Raw genomic sequence first — 15385 nt, 5'->3', positions numbered from 1 at the left:
TCAATTACTTTGTTTCTTAATTAACTTTTATAATTCAGCCAACGTTTGTATATCAATCTGGCACATCGTCTCACTTGGTATGCGTTCTTTGAGCTTGTAATCTGTGATATTATCTCTACTTTCCTAATCATTTAATTTCGTTGTTTAAAATATGAGCGGTACTGGCATATTGTATGAAACTTAGACGGCAGAAATATTTTGGCTATTACTGGCGATAAGATTTGCATTACTTAAAATTGATTATGTGACGTCTAGTTTATTTAAGTAAAACAAAATTTGCTGATGTTCTTTTATGGTAAGTTATAATTTTCCGTGATGGTAACAGCTTAAATACATTGCAGCAAAATAAACTGGACGCCTTAGCAAATTTCTCTTCAGTTTATGGCGGCCCACATAAACTTATCTCAGAAAAAGGAAAACATATTTTCTTCTCTTTCTCTCTTTTTTCTTATAATTTTCAAACTTGGAGATCCAGACAAAACTCTCGCGAAGTCCCCTCCCCTCCTCATCATATCTCTTCCAACTTAGCACATATACGTGATACGAACTCTAAAGTATATCATGAAAGAACCTAATATATTTCAAATTCTTTTAAAAAATTGCCTCGTAACTATTGTTTTACATGGTTTCATGTCTTTTTTTTGGGGGGGGGAAATGAAAAAAAAAAGAAAACCTAAAGAATTCACAGTGATTTTTTTTCCAAAGCTAATATAAAATTAATTACAGAGATTAATGCAATTAAACTTTCTATTAATTCAATTAATTAGAGATTAATGTAATTAAACTCTTTTCTTTGTAACACTATTATAAGTAAAATGTGGAATTAAAAAAATCCAGTTAAATTGTTTTAAATGAAAATTAATGCAGTTAAATTGTTTATTAACTTAATTACCACGTGTACAAATTAAATTTTGAATTAATAATTAAATTTGACGGTTTTTTCTCACAGAAAAAATAATTTCTTCTGAATTTTTTTTTTTGTCCTCTTGTTCCGTTTTATAAAAGTACACACTAACTTAAACATGACATTTTGCAGAGCGTTTTTAAATTTCAGTTGTCAACAGTTCTTTTTTCAAAGTAGAGAAATGTGAGTAAACTCATCTGCGAAATCATTAGTTAGATCAGACTCGAGCACCTGAAAATGGAAGCTCAGGGCACGTGCTCCATTTGCCCACGTCTAAATCATCGCATGCTTTGGCATCGTTTTTAAAATCAGATCTTGCCAAACGGGCATAAAATAATTTACAAACACCTGCTTCAGATAATTATTGACTCTTCGGGCTTTGCCCTATCAGCAAATGAAGATAAAAATTTTGCATATCTGTTTCTTTATAAGGAAATGTGGCTATATTTCCAACTTGTTATTTGGAATAAGTATTTTCTATTTATAAACAAACAAACAAAAAAATTACTAGTGTAATCAAGGAAAGAAAGAAACTTCTTTTTATAACTTTGAGAATTATTGAAAGTTGGAAAGAATTCATAAATAATAAGAATTTTCAATGAGATTAACAAAGGGTTTCTGTTAAAAAGAAGCATTTCCAAAATTTCCGTTCCAGTTACGAAACAACAATTCCTCTTTTAATACAAGAGTGACTTTTTTCATCAATGCTAATCTTAAAATTCATTAACATTGTTTGTTTATTTATTTGAATACAAGAATTTTTATAGAATAATGACTTTTTTATCAATACTAATCTTAAAATTCATTAACATTGTTTATTTGATATGACTTTTGCCCTCAATACCTATCTTAAAATTCATTAATATTGTTCGTTTGTTTGAATACAGCAAAGCATTTGAAGGCTAATCCTAGAGTGCTTAATTCTTCTTAACTAAGAGTGGGGACGATTCTTCGTTGATGACTTTCTAAGGTAAACTTGCTCATATATATGTAATTCATAAATATAATTCACGCATTAGGTATCCTTTCACTGAATGCATAAAATATTGTATTTATTTTAGATTACTAAATATTTAAATTCTTATTTAGATTACTAAAAAAAAGAAGTTGAAACATTCGATAAAATATTCGTACGGATTCATCAAGAGATTCGCAAGATATTGGTATATTTAGAGTACATTTCAGGAATTTTCCAACATTTGTGTAATAATTAAATGATTAGACCAGTGATGGTGAACCTTTTGAGCTCTGCGTGTCAAAATTTGGAAATCCCTTGATTGATTACGGTGCCGTGTCACATATAGAATTTTCCATCTGCCATCCGTGTCATCAGTCTGCCAAGAATGTACTCGAGGTAAGCACAGCGCATATTGATAATAATAGGCCTTTGCAAGATCGAAATATTTTTATATTATATAATTTTCACCTCTGTCGATGGCTCTGGAAAGCGCGATGCGTTTCACTCAAATTGTAATAGTGGGTTCGCGTGCTATATGTTCACTATCACAGGACTAGACTTAACCGTGACACTCGGAGAAAAACGTGCAAGAAAAAAATCGCATTTGAAAAGTGCCTTTTTTAAAATTAACCCTTGAAACTTAATAAGGAAGAGTATGGCGCAGGCTCCTCTTGTTACTTGAATATTCTGTTATTTATTAAACATACGGTTGTAGGAAAAAATGTCACCCGGAAAAAAGGGAAACGGAAAGAATGTCTCCGGAGAATAAGGAAAGGAAAAAATGTCACCCTGCAGTGGGAAATATAAGGCATGTTTAGAAAGATCGCCAAGCTGGGTGATAAAAGTTTAATCTCAACAACCGTAACTTCGGATGACCGGAAACATGTGCGAGTAGAAACAAGATGATGTGTTGGCTGCTTGTTTCTTCCATGGAGCCTACCTCCATGGTTTCTTCGTTAAGGTTAAAAATAGAGGGTTGTTTAGAGGGGAAAGCTTTCGCGATGGATGCTAGGGGGGAAGGCGGGTTGTCCAGCGTCGGTCATTGTCAGGTCTTTAGTAATTACTCTCCTCGCACCGCATGTAGTTATAGCCTTAAGCTGCGGTTTAGTGAAACGTTTATTGACGCACAACAGAAAACTAATTCATCCTGAGCTTTGGTATAAGAAACAGTTGTAGATGCAATTTCAAGTTACGGTTTGAGATAATAATAGACTAAATTTTTTACCTAATTAATTTAGTTTAACAATTTAGTTTAAAGTTAATTAATTTAGTTCAATTAATTTAGTTTTTAATTTAGGATGAAATTTAGTTTAAAGACCGGCAATCATTATTTAACAAAGGAGAGACATTTGCTCCCCGTGAATTCTTTCCTTCCGGGTGACGTAGGTCGGTTTCCTTAAGGAAACGGGTGAAGCAAACCACGGGGAAGAACATACGATTTTCCCGCAGGCAAGTTGGAAAAACCTGCTATCGAAATGACCTTGCTCAGCTGCAGCCAGCTCAACGTCTTACCCTTAAAACCTCAAGAGAGCCCGCTATAACCCTGCCCGTTTGGCAGGTTTCCCCATCTCCAATCGGGGACATTATTTGGCGAGATTTTAGAGTTCCTTTTTTTCCGTTCCTTATTTTCCGGGGACATTCTTTCCGTTTCCCTTTTTTCCGGGTGACATTTTTTCCGCACACCTAAACATACAGATCCTTTATTTTCTAGATCCTTTATTTATTCCAGCAGCAAAGCCAGAATATTGTCCAACAGATCCGCAGCGCATCCTATTATGGGGCAGGCAGCTGGCCTTCGCGTGCGATATGTAGCGAACTGCTTGTCATAGTATTCGTAACTGGTAAAAGGTAAACTCACTATGTTTCGTAACTGGTAAAGAGCGTTTCCCGTTGTATGGTCATAGGACAATTTCCTGCTACAAAATGCACTGCTGGCATTTGGCAATTTTATTCTGGGGGCCCCTGTATGCTGCACTACTAAACAGTGCTTTAACTGTTGGTCATAGGCCAGTTGTTAAAAAGCATTGTTCAGTCGTGCAGCATTCAGTTTTTAAAAAGTAGTCCAATAAGGCATGCATTTAAGAGTACGATAAAAGATGATCACCAGACTACTTTGTAAAAATATATATCAAATTAAATTTTCCATACGGACCTCCTACAAAGAAATTTCTAATTATTTCATTGTTTGTTTGGTTGTTTGAAAAAGAGAGAATTTTTCGTCCTTTTTTTCGGAGGAGGGGAGGGGAGCCATTTCTGTAACATGCAAACCTTGGCCCTAAAAAAAAGTGCCATCAGAATTCTGTTATATAATTTAAATTTTATTTTGAAATTCCGTAACATTTATTATCTTTGGAGAGTCTCCTTTTTATATATCCTAATGTAGCGCACAGTTAATTTTAGATTTCTGCACATTACTCACCAGTTTAATACGTGACGCCACATTTCTCTCTTTGAATAGCCTCTGACGCAAAACATATGATCTTTAACTAATAACGATTCTTAAACAATAATATTCTAAACAATATTAAAACTCTCATTAAAAGAAACTTAACAGACTGTAAACAAGAACCAACAATTTTCCTTTCTTCATCAAATTTTGCTGTTGCAAAACTTGATTAAGAAGAATTTCAACGGAAGCTAGCAAAATACGGATAGAAAATGCAATTTCTTCACCACTTAATTGTAAGAATATTTATTTGATATTACACAATGCTGACGCGGCCTGTAATAAAACATACTGAAGCTACAGAAGATGATTTTACATTAAAATCAGAGGCAATAAGAAGTAAATGTAATAGTGCAATTTCAAATTATACTGCATTTGGATTTCTTAGCAAAAAACTGTTGGTCGGCTAATTGATAAAAGCAAAGTCTACAACGGCTGTTTGCCTAAATGAAAAGTGCCTCCGTAGACGACTTTCTAGAGGAAATGGGTTCATATTTTCGTTACAAATAGTGGCAGCTGTTGTATGAAATAAATACGAATTAGCCACTTCTCGGAAATTTGAACTCGAGTCGAATTACTTTGCAGTACGTGAGCTCGATAAAGTGTATCCTTTTTCCCAAAAGGACTGCCCATACTTTTCTGCATATAGTATAGAGATGTGTTTTTTCTCCCGTCTTTGTTTGCATATTATTAATGTTTTGCACGATAAATCTTTTTTCATGGATTCACCATTTGTGAGCAAAGGTGAAGATCAGAGCCTATTGAAAAAACAGTAGTTATTTTGTATCACACTAAACTCAGAAATTAGCTTAATAAGCATTAAGCTAATTTAACTGCTGCTTAAGGAGTAAATAATAAGGTCAATGTATCTCTCAGATAAGGTCAACATATTAAAACAGCGCTCGACCAAAAAGTAGCTGGAATTTTCAGGCTTTAGAGCCCTTCGGCAAAGCTTTAGCTAAGCGTGTAAGTGAATGTGGGCGTAGAAAAACCATTCTTCATTAAAACACCCACAGTCACTTTCGTTTACAGCGTTGTCACTTAAAACACAATCAGCTTAATAGGGTGACCGGGCCATAAATCACTGGGGAATGGGCTAAAAAACACTATACAATGGGTGCGAAAGTGAGTTTTAGTTTGCGCATTTAACTCTAACAATGGAAATCTTTTTGAACGTATTTGAATAAACTGTCTACTTATAGGAACAATCGAAGATCTCAAACTTTCACTTCTTCAGGACAAAAGTGCATCCAACAAAACCTATACATGAACTGCAAAGGACAAAGGCAGAGAAAATCGCACTATAATGGGTCATAAACTTATAAAGCCTTCTACCTTTTATGGCCAGTTAATGGGACATTTAGGGGTCCTTTAAATGGCTGGCCCCAAGCCTAAACAGCTACCAGTACTTTACGGTGAGGGAAGAAACCCCTTTGGGTTATGAGTTCGTGACTCATGCTGTAAATTTCTACTTAACAAGAACTGATATTCGCATGGGAGACAGAATGCAAGTGCAGGGTTGAAACTCTTTCATTTTACTACCTGCAAATGAATACAAATTTATTCGCGATGAAGAGAAACAGAGATTCGCAATTCGATCTTTCAACACAGAGAAATATTTAGTTTTACATAGCAGTAAAACTCCCTTATCGAACTTCTCTCAACTGAAGCTATGAAGAAAACATTGAATCACTAGGTTCCAGACAACAGGCACCTCTAGTTATTTTTAAATGTATCATTTTTTTTATTTCCCACATTTTCAGCCCATAGAGCAAATTCGCAATTTATGATGAAAAAAAGTGACCTCATAATACTGTACTGAAAAATAAGGAAATATAAATCTGCACATGGAGAAAATCAAGAAAGTTTCCATACTGGTAGTTCGACACGGAATCGAACTTCAACAAACAGGCTAGTTGCAGAGGTTATTCAAGTTTTTCCTAATACGTAGCGTAAATATGAGCCAGTTTCCTTTGGAAAGGTCCTCCACGAAGGTATTTCTTCCTGTAGGCAGATAACCACTGTGTGCTTGGCCATATTCAAACAAACAATTACTTCTCCTAATAAGTGTCGAAAATAAGTCCCCTTAGGTTATCCGAAATGGTTCTTCCCATATTAGAACTGAACGCATCCGATTAACATAGCAGTATATGATAGCCACTGTATTAACTGCAGCGTGAATTTGTGGTTAGTGCACTGCAGTGAACTTCAGTGAAGAATTTTCTAAATTACTCAGTTATAATTTATGCCACAGTACTCTAAGTGATGCTTATTAAGAGAAAAGTCGTCGTGGCAGGTATTTTAAAGTTCACAACCCGTATTTACATTACGAAGGGAGAAAATGAAGTTAAAAACATTAATTTTTCCAATGTACTACTTCGTAAATGTGCAGTACCTATCCCTTCATTTTCAGATTATTAGAAAAATTTAGCTGGTAAAAGTTAAAAGATATAATTGTTATGACAGTTTAAAAACTGTTTAAAAAATTATTTTACTGCGTAGTGTCTAAGGGCGGAGCAATTAATAAGAAAAAATTAATAATAAATAAAATAAAATAAAATAATAATTTTAATGTAAAAATAAACAAAACTTGTCAAAATCGGAAGCATTTTTGATGCAATAGGCCTGAGATGTGAAATTAATATTTTATCTGAGATAAACAGCATTTATTAATTAAATTACTAAATATATGAAAGGGCCAAATAAATTAATTTGTAAAGTAAATGATAGATTGCACAAAAGTAGAGCGGAACTAAGTACAATAAATTTTGGTTACTCCTCTGATTTTTATAAATCTCCTTTATATTTCTGCTCTGAAAACACATTTATATGAAATTATGCATTTGATATTTTGTGTATATTTACACCCATTTTAGTACATTCACGAATAAAAAATTTGTACTCAAATGATCGGAAATTAAAGGACTTTCCTTTATTCTTTCATTCATCTTGTAAATATTTAGTGGGAAACTGGAAAGAATAACATCGCAATTGCCCTTTACTTAAAATACACTTTTATGCACTGTTATTTCTGTCCTTTCCTCTAAAATTAGCCACAGCAGAATGACAAGGTACAATATGAAAAAATGAACCATCACATAGACAAATAGGAACAGTGAAAGCTATAGTATGTGTCTTCAAGCGGGGGAATTTATTTGTAAATTTGACTGTTTTTACGCATTGTGAACAATTTTACAGTTCTAAAACTATAAAAGAATCTTCCGATTTAGAACTTCTAACTGTTTTATGCTGAATGAGAACAGAGGGAAAGAAAATAAACCTTACGAATTGTCATCTATATGTTATACATCTGATAATTTCAAGTAATGACAAATCATTTTGCTACACTGCATTATTAAAACGGAGATGTGGGCTAGTATTTCACTTAATAATATGCTGTTGCTGCATACACCCTACAAACATATTTAATAACAAAGATACCTTCATTTATTATTTTCTGGCATGAGAATATATGCGTTAAGTAACGGTCACTTTCATGCATTATTTAATTGCAAACTCTTATTTCCAAGCTGTGGAATCCCGTGAGTCTGCAGCTGCTTTTTTACCTTATGAATGGAGGCCTTTGCTTTCATTGCTGTCAAAATATTGCCACACCTTACCTTTCATGCAGAATTTAGTGATAAATTATTCAGACCCTTAAAGAACGACGCATAAAAACTTTATGTCGTCTCATAACAGGAGAAAGGCACATTATCAATATCATGAAGATAATGTTAAATACGATAAGTCATCTTTCGACCAATAGAGTTTTAAAAAGAGTCCTTATTCTATGTTCTTTTGAATCGGTAATTTAGAGACTGTTTTGAAATTTATTGCGATACAAGAAAATAAGTTTTAATAAAGCTGAATTTACAGAAGTTAATTACACCCAAGCTATTATGAAGGTCTTCGAACCACAGATTAAAGTGCATTCAAATTCAAATAGAAACATATACTATATTATTTATCTGAATATAAAAAATTAATTTCATATAAACCCTTGGCTTAAATAATAGGACAATATTAAGTAAATTACCGTAAAGTGCAAAAATCTTGTTTGCAGTCTTATTACATAAATTATACGCCACTGAATGTGAGGATGATTACAGTGGTTAAAGTTTAATTGACAGCTGTCAAAGAAATCGAGCATTTATTTTACTAGAAATGCAAGCACAGTGTCTGGGTGATCGCGTTGCTGGCGCATAAGAAACGTATTACAGACATTCCAAGATGAAGAATAAAATACCATTACCGGGGAAAATGCTACCTTTAGATGAGTACGAAATCTCTTCAGAGATATGTTTTAAGGACAAAAATACCAGCGCCCATTTTATCAGCTGCAGTTTTAGCTGAGCATATTTTTACAGTGGGCGTGCCTAAGTGATAACAGGAAGGTAATGACTATCTATAGATATACAAAAGAAAAACAGAAAATATGGTTAAGTGGTCTATTAGCTGCCTATGTACAAAATAGTTTAACAATGATAGTTTGTTTTCTATTTGTTGGAGAAACGAAATGTCGTGAAAGCATTTCCGTGTTTTTCTTGTACCTAATGACCCATTATCCTTTAGAAAATCTCTCAAGAAAGGCACCCTTCACCAAGGTAAAGAAGTCGAGCGCTTTCTGCTAAGTTTAAAAAATCAATTTTGTAACTAAGTATGCAGTTAAATGGAACTTTCGAAAAGACTGCATTATTAGTTTCAAGTACAAAAAAAAAAAAAAAAAAAAAGTGTTAAAACATTTCTTTCCTAATTGTCGTGCATATATTAATATCGAAAATCATGGAAACGAAACATTAAAGCATTTTCATTTTTAAAAAGTATTTTTAATTAACAGACAGAGATTTAAAAGTAAACCTAAAAAAATTAACTAACCTTTAAATATAAAGAGTAAATAATAAATAACCCAATAAAATATAAAGAGAATAATAAATTTGTTTATAAAAGCAGATAAATCCTTTTGAGATAGTTTCCTTTCAAATAGTTCTTTATTTATAACCACGCATTATAATGATTCACTTTGTCTTCTCCAGTGTATTCTAGACACTGATTTTCCACTGTAAACAGATAAATTACATAAAGGATGCAACCCCTTTGATGGTAAACAAATTACTTCTTTTATTGCACATAAAATGGCAGCCAACATGAGTTATGGAAGAAAGAGCTTTGATCGAAATAAGAAACTGCAATCATAAAGTTAAGAGTTAACCATAATAAAGATTTAATTAATACATTATACCTGCTAGAAACTTCTTCTATATAGGTGGGTACATATTTATGTAGTTAAGCATACAAAACAAATCCTTGACGGCACTTTTCCGTTTCAAAATCCATCTTCTCGGTACTCTTTGGTAAAGCTATGTCACTGTCATTCTAATATATCCTTAGAGCGCTCATATGATGTTGTACAACATGCATAATCCATACTGAGATATTTTCAGGTTTCCTTATTTCGTAAATGCTGTTTATTTGATGAATGCATACTGATGAGGTAATCGTTTTAGAAGAACCCATGCCTTTATCTTCATTCATGAAATCAATATTCCAAGTTTAATAATCATCGAATACGTAATTTATATAATACTTCGCTTAAATTCATTCAGTTATTTCTGATATCAAATCATCCATTTCTGAAAAATAAAGAGGAACGTTTCTTTTAGGAACTATATGCTTATACGTAGTCACATAAAGAATCAAAGAATTCAATAACTTGATGAACAGGAGAAACAATACAGGAATACATATGAAGAAGAAATTTTATACTTTTCTTTTATTATTATTATTTTACAAATATAATGAGAAAATAATCAAAGGTATATGTACGTTTTATATCTTTATTCTTTTTGAGAAAAGGTTAATTTTTAATATACAGTACTGTTTTAAGTACTTTTTTTTCCAGCGTTTTTAATAACAATGCTTGTCTATGATTGTTGAAATCAAACGAGTTTCATTGAAAAACTCCAGTAAAAGAAGCTGCACATTGTTGTTTCTGCGTTTTACCGTCTGGAATGTTTCCTGAAGGCTCGCATATGCATAGAAATATTTTGCGTCTCATTAACCCCTCCAAAAAGTGGGATAATCTTGAAGCGTAACATAAATGCTTCTTAATCAAGTATGAAAATTATAGAAACTGTACAACGACTATTAAATTATAGTTGTGTTTCAAAAACAAAGAAAACACAAACTCTAAAACACACATAACATACTCTGTGTCATTTCGAACTCTTAATTGGTAGTTTTGCTTAGTAGTAATAGTAGCAGTAGCAGCAGTATATTACACGAAATAATTTTCATTTTATGATACTACTAAACCCGACTACTGCGTAAAGGCGTGAAAAACTTTCCACTTTGTCTGCAATTAAACTTTATCAACTTTTAAACCCAAGGACAAATGTAATATGAATTGGTAAAGGCCGATAACAATTTAAGATGCACTAATTACGGTGTAATCAAATTAACGAGCTCGACGGAGATTGCATCAACGCCTTCAGAGAAGCAGGCTGCTCGCAGTAAACAAACGCCTGGCACAAGAGCCTAAGCGATGACACATACAGCCGTTTTTGTTACTAATGGCTATTACTAACCAAAAGAGGCATCCATAGCGATCTTGAGGCATCTTATCCTAATTCAGGGACAGGACCAGAATAGTTTCTGGTTTGATTATAAGAACTTTGTGTTATTATGAAGCCCCTTATCGCTTTTTCACCATCGAGATGGCTTCCAAATACAGTGGTTGAAGCTTAACAGAATTTAAGTACGATCCTGACAATTACCAACTATCTGTCAGATGCAAAGAAACGACTCATCATTGCAAAAACCCTAGTAGAGGGATGGACTCCATTGCTCGAGACCACTGGCGACGTGGAATACTAAATTCTAAATATCGGCAATGGTACTTTCTTCAGCGTTTCGCGCCGAAATTTTGGAATGCATCGCACTGAAGCCATTTTTACTTGGCTTGGATGATTCGAAAATTTGCTTGAGAAAGAAGTCTGACCACATTCATCCTAAATCTCTAAAGTGGCATAAATTCATCAGAAATGGTTATCCTGCGGTTTGTATAATCACGTGTCTGTTGAAGGCCATCTTACAACAAAATAATTCCCATTTGCGCACAGAGAATGTCTCCAGATAATGTTCTGCATTATATCACAGCTCCTTCTTGACCTGCTAGAACTCCAACTATTCCTCAATTAAACATACGCGAAATTAAACATACAGCTGAAACTGGCCGGGATACCAGTTTCAGCTATCTTGCAATATGCGTCAATAGCTGAGCAGTTACAGAGTAGTTTGTTTGAGAAGGGGAAGTTATTCTGCAGGGTAACTTTTGTATGCGCCATACTAGACAGAATGTATCCTCATCCATCAGGGGTGCCTTTCGTAATATCAAATACTTTTAAACAGTTTGATTTTATGTATGCTCAGTTAATGGATTGATTGCTATTCAGTGTTGGTCAGTTCTTTCTTATGCTAATTTATCTTCTTACTGCTAACGTAAAGCTTCATCATGGTCGAATAATTTTCTAGATGAGTGCATACTTTTGATACAAAATGTGCTAACATACGTTTAAAAAGTTCCAGAAAGTTCTCGCGCGCGATTTAAAAATCTTATAAAAAGGAGGAAAACCTCTCAATTCAGTTAGTCAGTTAGTTTTAGTTAGTTTGTTGTTTTTTAAGAAATTGTTTAGAAAACTGCTCTTGTTGATTGTAGCGAATTCGCGGATTAGCTTTCTTTAGCTGTTTTGAATTAACTTCTGTTGAACGTTTGAGTAGTTAAGATAACTATTGTGAGATATTGTAACACTGAAAGAATATCTGAGGAAATTTTTGTTGTGATAGTAATAAATTTTGTCCATTTTTCATCGACTTGAGCATTCAATTCAAACGAACCCGTACGCACACAACAATATGTAATTCGGCATATATGTAAATATTTTTCAAGAAGCTACTAATTCTTTTAATAATTAGTTCTCTTTTATCTAGTATAACAGCAATATTCGCACACAAGAACTGCTTTTCTTTATCCCTTTTTAATTTAAAGAATCGTTTTAAAGAATATTACTTTCGATAGAAAATATGTATTGAAAATAATCAAAAAATTAATTTCTTTTGTAATATATTTATAAATTTTGGAAACATGAAAATTTAATATTTAACTTCTTAACGCATAATGAATAATAACTAACTAAAATTTTCGCTTCACGGATATCATATAAATAGAATAATAATTGCCTGAGCAGTTTTTATTTGTAATCTTAAATATTAGAAATTCTTGATAATATTGAACAAGAACTAAATAATATTAAATAGGAATGTTGTATAAAATTTTTAAGTCTTTTATACAACATTCATATTCTAGCCTACTACTATTTAATAGAATTCGTACTGGGAGCAGTACCTAGTTAATCCGTAAGATCAATATCGATTATCCATGAGACCTATCGCATAAGTTTTTATGCAATTAAAGCAATATTTTTAATAATCCACATTTGTATTTGCCTCAGCAAGAGCAGAATTTTTATGCTTGAGAAAAATTATAAAACTATTAACTATAGCGCAGACAAAACATTTATTATTTATAAAATTAAAGAGCTTAATTCAAGACATTTTAAAAGAGTTTATATTTCCCAAAACCGTAACCACTTTTCTTAGTTCACATCCGTAAATTACTTGCTTGATTTTCATGTATGCAATACAAATTTTTATGTTCCATTCGAAGCATGCTAAATTATTCCCAATTACGTCACGAAAAGAAAGCGAGCTAATTGTTGCAGCACATGAAATTTAAAAAAATCATTTAAACAAAATCAGTACAAAATAGTAATTAAAATTTAACATTTAGGAGTCTTTTTCTTTAGCTTGATGTCATTGCCGAATCCTTAAAATTTAGCTTGAGAATATACATGTAAAAATAATAAGTATGTAACCGTGTGTGTGTGTGTATGTTCACTACAAAAATTTTCATTTCGATTGTTAATTAGCACATAAAGCTTAGAAGAAGCTACAGAAGCCAGGATATATTCAAAAGCTATTCTGATATAGTATGAAGAAATACAGAATCACATTGGCATTCAAAAGGGAGTTTTAAGTCAACCGAAGATTGTATGAGAAAGTAAATGTACCATCCATTTAGCTAAAAAATTTTTTTCACAGACTATAAGATGTTGATGAAGAAATTATATGTCGGGAAAATAATGGTCAAGGCTCTGTCATATTAAATATTCACTTGTCTGCAACAATATTATGCTGCGTTTACATCTGTTTGTGTTTATAAATGTTATTCTTATGTGTCATTATTGTTATTGCAGTAAAACGACTGTCAAGAAATGCTCCTTTTTAAAGCAAGGCGTCATTCTGTGGAAAATAACGATATTTAGCTTCTTGCAAAAAGTCGTATGTGGCATGAAAGAGGGAAGTGAGTATGGGCATGTCGAAAGTATATCTTATGTGGCTACAACACTAGTGAACGTTTCAGTTTTTCCTCTGTCTACAGAAAAGTTGCTTCTTTAGCGTATGACATGTTGCAGTAACAATAACACAATATATTCCACATTTGTTAAATACAAGTTTTAATGTAATAAAAGTTTCGAAAAATAAACAGAACTTACTTATTTTAGTTTTTGCATCCATGGTCCTTAAGAGTCTTCTTAGTTCATAAATCAGGTAGTGGTTCTTACCGATGACTACAGCTCTTGCTGATCCAAACGATTGGAAGAGACCACAGAATTATGCTTATTTCGAAAAGCAGTAATTAGAGGTAAAGAAAAATGTATCAAGAGCAAGTAACTATACGAATATCTGCATACAGATACCTTTAGGGAGGAAAATGCGCACAGTCTTTTTTTAAAGAGTACAGTGATTGTGGTCACAATACTTTTTTTATTGGCTTCAAAAAAAAATGCTCAGCTTTTGTTTCCATAGTAATGATTTCAGCCTCTAGTCTGGCCAAAAATTTTCTCAAAAGAGACTAGAAAGAAGGGTTCACAAAGACGAAATTATATATCTAAATGTTTTTAGGGATAGTTATCGCCGAATGTAATGAATTGTATTAAATATTGTAAATGCACTGAATATCAATACTCCTAATGGTATAAAAGTCTTTGTGAAAAACATCAGCATAACGTTTAACAATTTCATTTCCAAAATTTAAAAGTAATCAGTTTCAAGAATAAAATATTCGGATAAACATAATCGTTTCACCAATAAGAGGTATTTAGTTTAGTCGAAAGAAAGAGAAAATTTTTAGCGAATACTTACCTTTAAAGGGTAGACAGAATCTGCAAAAGTAGCGTGTATCGAAAGAAATTACTAAAGTATATATATGCTAAAGATTACTTTTTCATTTCTTATATTTTTAAATTGTATTTTGATGAGCTATAAGGTAAATAATGCATGCTTTAACTTATTTATGCAAATTTGTTGGCGAACGCCAAGTACTTAAGTTGTGGCTTTTTGCCAAGCAAAGAAGAGGAAGGAGTTAGTAGAAGCAGGCCGCTTGCCTTAGCAGTTTCACTCGGTTGCTGGTTGCCTTCCAGGCCAGAGGTTTAATCCTCTTGATAATTTTAAACGTATTGTAGTGTTAACAGTTCTCTGTACTACATACGGCTTCCTGTTACTATACGGCCAATCTTCCACGTAGGCCCTTGTTTATTATTCCAAAGTTAAGTTAGAGTTTAGTTAATATTTTTATATTCTTACGTTCAGACCACAAGTGGTTGGTCTCTGTATTCCGAAGTCCGGAAATCATTGTAAAGAGTGAAAAATAAAGGGTTTCGTATACCCTTCCTGTATATCTTGTCTACTTCCCACATTTATTGAACATAGCTTTAGTAAGCTCCCTGTTCCGAGTCAGGTCTTTGCATGTTCCCAAAGCAAGTAAGGCGGAACATTGAACCTGATAAGCTAACAGAATGCATTTCAGAAAGCAGTTCTGAAGATAGTAACATACCCGGAAATTAAACAGAATAATGATGATTTTGTACTATAAAAGAACTTAAATATATCGCTAATGGTTTATTTTTAGGAAGCACCGCGCAATAGTGTTGTTCTTTAACAATTTTAATACGATTGAAAT

The 15385-nt window shown here is 32.9% G+C and overlaps 1 pseudogene across 11 annotated transcripts in view; it reads right to left on the bottom strand.

Annotated features, from left to right (window-relative positions):
- The window catches only part of LOC118194988 (toll-like receptor Tollo pseudogene), a 549242-nt pseudogene that overhangs the window by 87925 nt on the left and 445932 nt on the right, over positions 1 to 15385 (bottom strand). For 10 of the 11 annotated variants that reach the window (XR_015039118.1, XR_015039121.1, XR_015039127.1 and 7 more), the window contains one exon: positions 9548 to 9938. The exons of the other annotated variant lie outside the window; for it this stretch is intronic. The product of XR_015039118.1 is annotated as a toll-like receptor Tollo pseudogene, transcript variant X1 (transcript). The remainder of the gene's footprint in view (positions 1 to 9547; positions 9939 to 15385) is intronic. 11 annotated transcript variants of the gene reach the window in all.

The sequence above is a fragment of the Stegodyphus dumicola genome, chromosome X2 (genome assembly GCF_044657685.1).
Source record: "Stegodyphus dumicola isolate Sdum_Otavi_A_Nest chromosome X2, ASM4465768v1".
Classification (NCBI taxonomy): Eukaryota; Metazoa; Arthropoda; class Arachnida; order Araneae; family Eresidae; genus Stegodyphus; species Stegodyphus dumicola.
Note: the sequence above shows the minus strand (reverse complement) of the source record. Positions and strands in the feature narration are given on the sequence as shown.